This window comes from Salvelinus alpinus, chromosome 16, assembly GCF_045679555.1.
Source record: "Salvelinus alpinus chromosome 16, SLU_Salpinus.1, whole genome shotgun sequence".
NCBI classification, from domain to species: Eukaryota; Metazoa; Chordata; class Actinopteri; order Salmoniformes; family Salmonidae; genus Salvelinus; species Salvelinus alpinus.
Window position 1 is genome coordinate 8,596,901 of NC_092101.1, and position 13,236 is coordinate 8,610,136.

General features: G+C 41.9%; 1 long non-coding RNA gene across 5 annotated transcripts; it reads left to right on the forward strand.

Moving 5' to 3' along the window:
• The first annotated feature begins 3,096 nt into the window (after positions 1-3,096).
• On the forward strand, positions 3,097-8,547 carry LOC139540729 (uncharacterized). Of its 5 annotated transcripts, none has more exons than XR_011668264.1 (7): positions 3,097-3,882; positions 4,723-5,005; positions 5,303-5,534; positions 5,720-6,780; positions 6,905-7,138; positions 7,366-7,450; positions 7,959-8,547. It is a non-coding gene; the product is annotated as an uncharacterized lncRNA (long non-coding RNA). The 5 variants fall into 5 exon arrangements; XR_011668261.1 differs by having other exon boundaries at positions 3,100-3,882; positions 5,720-6,145; positions 6,672-7,138; XR_011668260.1 differs by having other exon boundaries at positions 3,098-3,882; positions 5,720-7,138.
• The last annotated feature ends 4,689 nt before the right edge of the window (positions 8,548-13,236 follow it).

Consider the following 13,236-nt stretch of genomic DNA (forward strand, 5'->3'; position numbering starts at 1 on the left):
GAGGTCAATATCCTTCCAGGATACACGGGCCAGGTCGATTAGAAAGGCCTGCTCGCTGAAGTGTTTTAGGGAGCGTTTGACAGTGATGAGGGGTGGTCGTTTGACCGCGGACCCATTACGGACACAGGCAATGAGGCAGTGATCGCTGAGATCCTGGTTGAAGACAGCAGAGGTGTATTTAGAGGGCAGGTTGGTCAGGAATATCTATGAGGATGCCCGTATTTACGGATTCAGGGTTGGTAGTTTTCTTGATAATTTGTGTGAGATTGAGGGCATCTAGCTTAGATTGTAGGACGGCCGGGGTGTTAAGCATATCCCAGTTTAGGTCACCTAACAGTACAAACTGAAGATAAATGGGGGGCAATTACTTCACATATAGTGTCCAGGGCACAGCTGGGAGCTGAGGGGGGTCTATAACAAGTGGCAACAGTGAGAGACTTATTTCTGGAAAGGTGGATTTTTAAAAGTAGAAGCTCGAACTGTTTGGGCACAGACCTGGATTGCATTACAGAACTCTGCAACTCTGCAACTCTCTGCAGTAGATTGCAACTCCACCCCCTTTGACAGTTCTATCTTGGCGGAAAATGTTGTAGTTGGGGATGGAAATTTCAGAATTATTGGTGGCCTTCCTAAGCCAGGATTCAGACACGGCTAGGACACCAGGGTTGGCAGAGTGTGCTAAAGCAGTGAATAAAACAAACTTAGGGAGGAGGCTTCTGATGTTAACATGCATGAAACCAAGGCTTTTACGGTTACAGAAGTCAACAAATGATAGCGCCTGGGGAGTAGTGGAACTGGGGGCTACAGGGCCTGGGTTAACCAGGAGGAGTAGGATAAGGAGGAGTAGGATAAGGGTACGGCTAAAAGCTATAAAAACTGGTCGTCTAGTGCGTTGGGGACAGAGAATAAAAGGAGCAGATTTCTGGGCGTGGTAGAATAGATTCAGGGCATAATGTATAGACAATGGTATGGTAGGATTTGAGTACAGTGGAGGTAAACCTAGGCGTTGAGTGATGATGAGAGAGGTTTCGTCTCTGGAGGCACCAGTTAAGCCAGGTGAGGTCTCCGCATGTGTGTGGGATGGGACAAAAGAGCTATCTAAGGCATTTTGAGCGGGACTGAGGGCTCTACAGTGAAATAAAACAATAAGAACTAGCCGAGACAGCAGTAGTAAAGTCATATTGACATTAGAGAGAGGCATAAAGCAATCACAGGTGTTGATCAGGAGAGCTAAGACAACAACGGGTAAATGAATGGGCAGAGCGGGTCAGTTAGGTATATGCAGGACCTGAGTTCGAGGCTGGGGCCGACAGGTAAACAAAATGAGGTACCGTGTTATTGAAACAGTCCAGGGGGCATCAGCTGTGTAGCCGAGTGATCATAGGGTCAAAAGAGCAGCAATAGGTGAGTCAGGGTGCCGTTCGGTAGTCACTACTACGCTAGGCGAGCAGGGGACACAGCATTCAGAAAAGCTAGCGGGCCGGGGCTATTAAATGGTTCTTCAGTGACATCGTAACAGAATAGCCTGTTGAGACCACATCGGGCGATCATGTCGGCTGTCCAGTCGTGATGGATCGGCGGGGCTCCGTGTTGACAATAAAGGGTCCAGGCCAATTGGCAAAGGAGGTATTGTAGCCCTAGAATTAGCTGGTGGGCCTAGCTCGAGGCTAGCTCAAGGCTAGCTGGTGCTTTCTTCGGAACAGAGGCGTTAGCTAACAGTAGCCACTCGTTTGCAGCTAGCTAGCTGCGATGATCCGGTGTAATGATCCAGAGCGGCAGGAATCCGGTGATGTGGTAGAGAGAAGCATGATCCTTGACTAGTCTCTCAAAGAACTTCAAGATGACAGAAGTGAGTGCTACGGGGCAGTAGTAATTTAGTTCAGTTATCTTTGCCTTCTTGGGTACAGGACCAATGCCTTCTTGGGTACAGGACCAATGGTGGCCATCTTGAAGCATGTGGGGACAACAGACTGGGATAGGGAGCGATTGAGTATGTCCGTAAACATTGAGTATGTCCGTAAACACACCAGCCAGGTGTGTTTCAATACATTGGAAAAAGTTTCTAAAAACATGGTTTCACTTTGTCATTATGGGGTATTGTGTGTAGATGGGTGAGAAAAAAAGATACATTTATCCATTTTGAATTCAAGCTGTAACACAACAAAATGGGTATGAATACTTTCTGAAGGCACTGTATGTCAAAGGAATGTTGATGGTCTAGATACAGTGCATTCAGTCCTTAACTTTTTCCATATTTTGTTGTGTTACAGCCTGAACTTAAAATTTATAAAATTTAGATTTTTTTTGTCACTGGCCTACACACAATAACCCATAATCTCAAAGTGGAATTATGTTTTATGGGTTTACTGTAAGTAGAGTTGGTCCTACAAAGCCAAAGCCCCCTGATGGGTGAGAATAATATACAAGGAATTTCTCAAAGCTGTTAAGGAGAACCATGACAACCTTTTACCTAGCCGGTGGGGATTCCGGTGGGGTGCCCCCACCCAGTAAGTGGCAGTGCTGGCAACACTAGCTGCAGTAACCCATGAGGAGGTGGTCACACTCGGACAATCAGAGAGGGGGCAAATTATGCTTGGGAAAATGGTCACAAGGGGAACCAGTGTGTGTGTGTTTCAGGGGAAGGAGGTGTATCTGATTTCCTTCAGCTAGGACTAGAAATTGGTTAATCAAATCTCCCCATTTTTGCTAAATGTTGCATGCCTTCTCAAACAGCTGCAACTGTATATACATTCGCACATCAAATCAAATCAAATTTATTTATATAGCCCTTCGTACATCAGCTGATATCTCAAAGTGCTGTACAGAAACCCAGCCTAAAACCCCAAACAGCAAGCAATGCAGGTGTAGAAGCACAGTGGCTAGGAAAAACTCCCTAGAAAGGCCAAAACCTAGGAAGAAACCTAGAGAGGAACCAGGCTATGAGGGGTGGCCAGTCCTCTTCTGGCTGTGCCAGGTGGAGATTATAACAGAACATGGCCAAGATGTTCAAATGTTCATAAATGACCAGCATGGTCAAATAATAATAATCACAGTAGTTGTCGAGGGTGCAGCAAGTCAGCACCTCAGGAGTAAATTTCAGTTGGCTTTTCATTGCCGATCATTGAGAGTATCTCTACCGCTCCTGCTGTCTCTAGAGAGTTGAAAACAGCAGGTCTGGGACAGGTAGCACGTCCGGTGAACAGGTCAGGGTTCCATAGCCGCAGGCAGAACAGTTGAAACTGGAGCAGCAGCATGGCCAGGTGGACTGGGGACAGCAAGGAGTCATCATGCCAGGTAGCCCTGAGGCATGGTCCTAGGGCTCAGGTCCTCCGAGAGAGAAAGAAAGAGAGAATTAGACAGAGCATACTTAAATTCACACAGGACACCGGATAGGACAGGAGAAGTACTCCAGATATAACAGACTGACCCTAGCCCGTGGTGACCCGTGGTGGTTGTCTTTTAGGTCCCAGTTGTTGCTAGACAACTTTCAGTGGACATCCCATGAGTGTCTTTCAGAACCCCTCCTAAAACCCCACCTGTTTCGTTTTGGTTGTTGTCAGTGACTTTTTGTTAGTTCCCCTTTCTGTTTGAGCAACATTATTTGGTTTTCTTGCTGCTTTTGACACAACATAAACATACGCCTACCAGGGTCTTTGCTGTATTTAACCATTCTATCAAACAGTTATAAAGACTATGGCAAAGCCAGCCTCATTTGGCCCAGCCAGCATCACGCATGGCCCGTTACCATAGAAACACTGTTGTTTAGTGTAGCTGGTTAGCTAGCAACATTTTCGCGTAGGAATTTGTAATCCATGACAAATTATGTGTGTAGGAGTTGAACAAATTGCTGCATCGCTTGTGCGGGAATTTCTCTGTCGGAAGGTAGGTGGAGATATGTGCACATTTGAAATAGGAATAAAATGCAAACGCTAGCTATCTCTCAGCTGGCTAACGCGTTAGCCCGTCTAAACAACACCACCATATCATCTGGATTTGTGTAAAGTGTGCTTACAAACAGATAATATTAGATAATGTAGCTAGACAGTCATTATTAGCCATAATTTGAACGGGTAACGTTATGCTAGCTAACAACAGGCTCAGTCCATGTTTGTTTACCTGCACACACTAAGTTACGGGGAGCAAACGATTGCTTGCATGGAGAAAGTCAAGAGCATCAGATGCCAGCATCAGCAATAGATCCGACTTGCTACAAAAACCTGAGCGGTCTATCTAAGAAAAACAAGGTAATCTAGCTAGCTAGCTAATAAAACAAAGATGCGTTTGAATGTATTGAGAGTGAAAATGGAACATAACTATGTATTAACGAATATGCTGATTGTAATATATTTATTCAATGTTAAAGACAGTCCCTTAAAATCAATGTTGGAGATCATTGTAAGACATCATATCAGACATAAAGATGACAGGACAGGCTTCAACAGCGATGCCATCCAGACCAAATCAACTAACGTTATACAGAAGTTTCCAACAGTGACACAAACAGTGTATGATGACAACTCCAGCACAGAAAAACACTACTGAATTGATTTTCAACAAAACTGAAATGTCAAAGTATTCATCATAAACTAAAGGCATTTTATTAGATCCTCTCAGCGACCATAACTAGATCTCAGTTGTCATAAGGAACTAGGCAACATGTTAGTTAGATTATTTGCAAGGGTTCTGTGTTGATGTCTTCTTTGTGATTTGTTTCTGTCACAGGTCGCTTACAGAGGTTGTCTGTCCATCACATTGTACATTATCATCATTTGAAGCATCAGATACTCACCCCACAATTACCCAGAGAAGTATCTGGAGCCATAAACCTAGCCAGAGCCAGCAGCACCAACAGCCTCTACATTCCTTCCTAGATAATGACATCTCCACTAAGAGGGAATCCCTTTCAGACAAAAATACTGTTGTCACCTCAGAGAGTACTCATAAAAAGAAAACAAGCCGCCTCAGACAAGGCACGATTGCAGGTCCCATAGCTAGTTCTTCCCAGGTACAGTGTTTGACTAAATGAAACCTGGGTCGTATTCATTAGTGCACACTGTAGTAAAACGCTTCACAACGGAAAACAAAAAGGAGTGTTTTTTATTGGAGAAGTTCAGTCCCTCCCTGTTTGACTGTTTTCTTCAGTTTGGTGCCTTGTGAATACAACCCTGTATTGGTATAAGGGATTTGTATATTCATAATCATGGATACAGCATCTTCACTGAACTGACACTTGTGATACATACAACTGATGAAAGCTCACTTTATTCCCTTATTTGGTGATTTGAATTGTGTTTTCTCTAAGGAATCCAATAGATAATGCCAGACTCAACACCCTAATCTTCTTCTGGTAAATGACGAAGACAGCAAAAACAGCAGAGATGGGCCTCCATTGCTTGTCCAGTCACAGAGAATGGTTACGGGGCTGACCGAGCTCTCCCCTGCTGAGAGAAAGCCAACAGCCACGTAGCACACCGGGGAAAGGAAGTGATGAAGATGGACATGGACATGGGTTTGAGAGAGTAGGAAAAAAACAAGTAAGGAGCTCTGAGTTTCCTTCAACTGTTGTCATGATCAGAGAATTTCACATTTCTTACTGTTGCCTATTTAATATATTTGTTTGTCCTATTTAATAAGATTTTGGGTAATTATACAATTTTATCAAGCTGAATGCAACATTCATTCAATGTCCATTGTTATCATTATGATACTTCTGTTGCAGTATTGGATGACGTGGACCATATATTTGATTGCAGACATTGATGATGATGAGGACGAGTCGAGTGAGCTCTCCAGAGTGTCCTTCCACTCCTCCAGTTTGCCTCAGCCCAGTTCTGATAGTCAACCCATGGTTTGAATCCCAAATGGCACCCTATTCCTTACATAGGTCACTATGTAAGGTAGTGCACTAAATAGGGAATAGGGTTCCATTTGGGACTCATTTTTGATTACTGGACAGGAGCTCAAATATTTGGCCTGGTTTGAGTTAAAATGCTGTGATGTTTAGTGATGATGTCTTTCTGTGTTTTCTACCCTGAAGAGCTCATTCTTGGATCTAGCAGCAGTTTTTTGCAGTGCCGAGTGGAGGTGTCAGAGTTTCACATTCTCAGATACACCGGATCTGGGATATGGGATTGTACAGAAGAAGGTAGGATTGGATCACCTTTGTAATGGTATAGTTATACCACCCTGCATAGAGATAACACATCAATCAGACAGAAGTGCATCCCAAATGTCACCATATTCCCTATATTCCCTTTTGACCAGGGCCTATATGTCAAAAGTAGTGCACTATATAAATAGGGTGCTATTTGGGACGTAGTACTTATTATGGTGAATTAAACGTTCTTCACCAACCATTAATTAACATTAGGAGTGCTTTCTTGATTTACATCAGTGAGTATTAAGTCATAGAATGTTCTGTAAGTTCCAGTATTTAATTCCGTCTTGACTTCACATGGCATTTTGTCACCAGAAGATTAAGACCCTCCGGTGCTGCGAGAACAAGGTGCCTCACGTTGGCCACTGCTGAGATCCAATGGCTGTGTTGTTGTATTAAGCTTGGACAATGTTTTTTTTTGCGCAAGGGGAATATTATATTACTTTATATGTTCAGTGTAATAATTTCAACATTATCAACTGTGACATTTATTGTGGTTGTTATTGTTCTATAGGAGCTTGCCAATTTATTGCGGTGTGGACGGGCTGTATTGAATGTCTTCAACAACCACAAGGAGCTCGATTCAGGCACTGGAAACCTGAACCGTCTCAAGGGAACGAGAGGTCGCAGTGACATTAGAATGCTGTCTTTATTTGAACGTTATAATATCTGCAAGGTTAAAACACATGGTTACATGACACATCTTCTGCTATTGAAATTGCCATAGATCAACTGTACATTCTACAGATTGCGCCTTTAAAGGTAGACTCAACGGGATGATGTTGCGTGCACGAAGTAAACACATGGTGGGTCAATTACCGCAACAACTAAGAGCGTCTCTGGGTGGTGTGCAGCGAGAGCCATTTCAGCGTGCTCTTTGGTGTGCAGGAGCAGCTGTTGAGTGACCAGTGTGGGCTCGGGGAGTTTGACCTATACTACTACGATGGCCTAGCCAATCAGCAGGAGGAAATCTGCCTCACCGTACGTATAGAACACTGATGATGGGTTGGTTTGATCTGCTAGAGAACTAGAGACAGATGCATCCCTTTTGTATGTGGCTATCTGCTTCTTGATTTGATTTATTTGGTTATTGATGTGAAATGATCAGCCCCATTCATTCTTCACATATCACAAATGAATGACTTGCGGTGCTAATCATAAAGCATATCAAGTTAATGAAGAGTTTGTATTCTTGTGTTTATTTCCAGCTGGAGGTACCACAGGAATATCTGCCGGCTGCCAAGATATCAACACTGATCTCATTCCTCCTCTTGAACACTGTATACGGACAATGTGAGTGAACACATTTTTTTCTTGTTAAAAAACGCCTTAAAACACACCTTTCAGTGAACCTATGCACTATGATTGACTCTGTTCTACTCCCACTTGTGTGCCTTCGCCAGTATCCCTATGTAATCTGTCCTGTTTTCATTTGGTCTGTTTGGCTTATTTGAATTGCACTAGGATTTCATTTGACTTCCACTTAGATTATTGTGTACTTGTAACGTGTCCGCGAGTGTCTTGAAAGGCGCCTGTCAAATACAAAATGTGTTATTATTGAAGGATTTGTACTGCTGCCTATTGATATTTCAAGTGATACTTTGAACAACATTTGTTGTACAACATTTTTATGTAATAGTATTCCGATTCCGATTGAGTGTTTAATAGTCACATGTACAGTGAAAATCTTAGGCTTCGAGCTCCAACATGCAGGACTAAGTGAAATATAATCATGAAAATGTTAACATTTACTATAGTCCGCTCTTTGACTAAGTCTATTGTGTTTTGTTTTCCTATATAGAAAGATGCCATTGTCGATTGGAATGACACCAAGCCCATACTTTGATTGGCTGGTGGATAGAAGGTGATGACAGTAGATGAGATTAGGCCTTCCCCATGGCTGGAGACAAAATATACTGCTTTGTTATTAAATAGATGTACTTACAAGTATATATTTGTATTGTATAAAGTATATTATTTGTATTGTATTAATAGTATTGTCTTTTATCAACAACCACACGTTTTGACACGATCATGGAGGCCATTTTTGTCCATGTCACTGATGTCTTGAGATGTTGCGTCAATATATCCACATCATTTTCCTCATTGTTTTTGAAGATGTTACAGTAAGTGGTGCAGGAAGTGTTGATGCATACGCCTTAAAACGAGTCATTACCTCATTGTATCTTACATGGACATGCCCAAGATAAATAGGAGTGCCTTGGATTTGTCATAGCCTATGACATGCAGCTTTCAAGACCATTAGTCGTAATGTATTACAATATCCATAATGTATTATGATATGTGGTGTGTATTTTTGACTGTAAATATTTTATATGACTGGTCAGAGTCATCTGTTTTATTAAGATAAAAGTTGTGGATCACCTGTACCTTGCCTTTTGTCTTCTGTGGACTACTGCACATGGGACACATGCAATGCCTTGACTGTCCTCACGCTGCCGCTGTTGAGTTATAAATGGATCCTGAATGCAGTCAACTCTACTCATTCCTGGTTCCAGTGACAGAAGAGAAGCTATATGAAATGTTTATTTTTCCAGAATATTTACAACAATAGTGTTTTTTTGTTTTTTTACTTGAAATAAGTCAGACGTCAGTGGATTGTGTGACACCTATAATGTATCTATGTAGTTTATGTACAGAATTTGAGTAAATAGTGGCACTTCAAAGAAATACAACAATATTTATGAACGTTGGTACTTCTTTCTCCATTTCGCAAGAACTATACACAAAGGTGGAGCCCGGTCAGTTTATTAGTGGCCGTCTAATTGTATGTATTTGAAGCTTGAGTGATTGCAGAAACATCTCCTCCCACTCATGATAACGTCACATATTATATGAGCATGGGCCTCTAGCCGGGGCCAAATCGTTTATTTCATTCTTTTGGCTGGAGTAGATGTCTCCTCAACTTAAGGTCATAGCCATATCACACACTGATAAAATATGTAATTGAATTGCAAATGTGAGAGTGATGCCTTTGTGTTTTTTGGCATTTCTTTGACATTTTCAATCCCTTCAAATAATTTTTCTCACAGTAACATGTCAATGTATGAAGTGATTTATCTTCAAATGTATCTATTTCTCTTCTTTAAATAACATACTTTTTTATTGTATCACTTCATCCATTGCTCTCTTTTTTTTTTTTTTGGGTTCACAGTTCTGGGATGTAATGCAGGCAGGGAGGGGGTGGCAAGAAGGATCCCTATGCCAACACCTCAAGCACCAAGGATCAAAGACACTGCAACTGGCACTAAGATAGAGAGCGATGTCGTCTTCATTTACTGTGAGACCCACTTATATCTACAGTCAGTTGAAGTCGGAAGTTTACATACACCTTAGCCGAATACATTTAAACTCAGTTTTCACAATTCCTGACATTTAATCCCAGTAACAATTCCCTGTTTTAGGTCAGTTAGGATCACCACTTTATTTTAAGAATGTGAAATGTCAGAATAATAGTAGAGAGAATGATTTATTTCAGCTTTTATTTCTTTCATCACATTCCAAGTGGGTCAAAAGTTTACATACACTCAATTAGTATTTGGTAGCTTTGCCTTTAAATTGTTTAACTTGGGTCAAATGTTTCGGGTAGCCTTCCACAAGTTTCCCACAATAAGTTGGGTGAATTTTGGCCCATTCCTCCTGACAGAGTTGGAGTAACTGAGTCAGGTTTGTAGGCCTACTTGCTCGCACACGCTTTTTCAGTTCTGCCCACAAATCTTCTATAGAATTGAGGTCAGGGCTTTGTGATGGCCACTCCAATACCTTGACTTTGTTGTCCTTAAGCCATTTTGCAACAACTTTGGAGGTATGCTTGGGGTCATTGTCCATTTGGAAGACCCATTTGCGACCAAGCTTTAAGTTCCTGACTGATGTCTTGAGATGTTGCTTCAATATATCCACATAATTTTCCTTCCTCATGATGCCATCTTTTGTGAAGTGCACCAGTCCCTCCTGCAGCAAAGCACCCCCACAACATGATGCTGCCACCCCTGTGCTTCACGGTTGGGATGGTGTTCTTCGGCTTGCAAGCCTCCCCCTTTTTCCTCCAAACATAACGATGGTCATTATGGCCAAACAGTTCTATTTTTGTTTCATCAGACCAGAGGACATTTCTCCAAAAAGTACGATCTTTGCCCCCATGTGCAGTTGCAAACCGTAGTCTGGCTTTTTTATGTTGGTTTTGGCGCAGTGGCTTCTTCCTTGCTGAGCGGCCTTTCAGGTTATGTCGATATAGGACTCGTTTTACTGTGGATATAGATACTTTTGTACCTGTTTCCTCCAGCATCTTCAGAAGGTCCTTTGTTGTTGTTGTGGGATTCATTTGCACTTTTCACACAAAGTACATTCATCTCTAGGAGACATACCGCGTCTCCTTCCTGAGCGGTATGATGGCTGCGTGGTCCCATGGTGTTTATACTTGCGTACTATTGTTTGTACAGATGAACGTGGTACCTTCAGGCATTTGGAAATTGCTCCCAAGAATGAACCAGACTTGTGGAGGTCTTGGCTGATTTCTTTTGATTTTCCCATGATGTCAAGCAAAGAGGCAATGAGTTTGAAGGTAGGCCTTGAAATTCATCCACAGGTACACCTCCAATTGACTCAAATGATGTCAATTAGCCTATCAGAAGCTTCTAAAGCCATGACATAATTTTCTGGAATTTTCCAAGCTGTTTAAAGGCACAGTCAACTTAGTGTATGTAAACTTCTGACCCACTGGAATTGTGATAAGTGAAATAATCTGGCTGTAAACAATTGTTGGAAAAATAACTTTTGTCATGCACGAAGTAGATGTCCTAACCGACTTGCCAAAACTATAGTTTGTTAACAAGACATTTGTGGAGTGGTTGAAAAACAAGTTTTAATGACTCCAACCTAAGTGTATGTAAACTTCCGACTTCAACTGTATTATGCTTTGCTTAGCTCTATTACATGTATTTTTATCCCAAAAAATTCCCTAGTCCTTGCAGATGACAAGCATACCCATAACATGATGCAGCCACCACTATGCTTGAAAATACACTATATATACAAAGGTATGAGGACACCCCGTCAAATTAGTGGATTGGCAGTAGAATGGCCTTACTGAAGAGCTCAGTGACTTTCGTCGTGGCACCGACATAGGATGCCACCTTTACAGCAAGTCAGTTCATCAAATTTCTGCACTGCTAAAGCCGCCCCGGTCAACTGTAAGTGCTGTTATTGTGAATTATACAACAGGTGGGTCTAATCCTGAATGCTGATTGGCTAAAACCGCGATGCAGCGGGTGTCTATTCCACAATTTACCACCGGCTAAAATGCCTATTTACTGTTTTCCATCTGACTGCGCAATCCACTGTCTCATCAGCCCAGCCAGGCAACTTATAAACTTGATCTCCACTATAAAAAGCATCTAGACATTCTCACAATTCTTTTAGACTAACATTTTGTTTTCAACAGTGGAGATTTGTATAAACCTTGCTATCTGTCTCTCCTACATTTGCAACATTGTTTCAATATTCAAATTCGATCTATAGCTGTTCCATAGTAATGAACGTGTCGGGATGAGACAGACAGATGTTTCTCAGCCAGTCGAAATCATGAATCAGCTGGCACCATTTTTGTGGATATATACAAAGAAATGTCAATTGAAAAAAGTTGAAATGAAACAAAGTGCAGCTAGTTTGCAGTCTTTCCAGCTTCAATTTGATGTGATTGTTTTAGCCGTGTTGTTGGCTAGCTCCTCTGAACAACAGTGTCCTGATGAATGAGCACATTTTCTATGCCAGGCGAAATCGCTCTTCATTAGCTCATTGTTATGGATGTATCCAAATAAATGTCACTAGAAAACAGCTTATGCAAAAGCAGCTACTTTGCTTTTATTCTTGCTGCAGTTTTTGATGTGACTTTAAGTTAGCCGTAGTTGGCTAGCTAGCAAGCAAGGGTTAAGAATGTTGCCAAACAGTATGGCAATGGAACATTTAGAACGAACGACTTGGTCATGTCCATAGATACAGAACAAAAAGACTGAACGACTGGGTTGCGTCTCAGGCAACCGAACCGATAGAACAAACGACCAGCCGGCTTGGGTAGCAACCCTAGATTTGTGTCTGGGCTATATCTTATGTAAGGATGATATAGTATGAATAAATTCATCAAAATATTTTTTTTTATTAAAATATGTCAATACATTTTTTAATATATAGGTAACCCGTTGTTTAAAAGTGATAATGCCCTCGGAGCCAGTGTTTGGAGGATATATTGTCACGGTTTGCCGTTAAATCCTCCAAACACCGGCTTCTCAGGCATTATCACTTAAATGGAAACGTCTAAGAGTCACAACAACTCAACCACATAGTGGTAGGCCACACAAGATCACAGAACAGGACCTCAGGGTGCTGAAGCACGTAGGGCTTAAAAATCTCCTGTCCTCGGTTGAAACACTCACTACCTCGTTCCAAACTGCCTCTGGAAGCAACGTCAGAATAAGAACTGTTCGTCGGGAGTTACATGAACTGGGTTTCAATGGTCGAGCAGATGCACACAAGCCTAATATCACCATGTCAATGCCAAGCAAAGCATCCCCAAACCATCACACTACCACCACCATGCTTGATCGTTGGTATAAGGTTCCAACTGTGGAATGTATTGTTTGGTTTTCACCAGCCATAATGGGACCCATGTCGTCCAAAAAGTTCTGCTTTTGACTCATCTGTACATAGAACATTCTTCCAAGAGTTGATGATCATCCATGTGCTTTCAGGTGCTTTTTGCAAACTTGAGTCCACGTTTTGGACAAGATGGGTCACATTATGTCTGGCAAAAACCAAACTCTGCATTCCACAGTAAGAACCTCATACGGTCAAGCATGGTGGTGCTAGTGTGATGGTTTGGGGATGCTTTGCTGCCTCAGGACCTGGACGACTTGCCTTAATAGAAAGAACCATGAATTCTGCTCTGTATCAGAGAATTCTACAGGAGAATGTCAGGCCATCCGTCTGTGAGCTGAAGCTGAAACGCAGCCGGGTCATGCAACAAGACAGTAATCCAAAACACATAATCAAGTCTAAATGAAAAT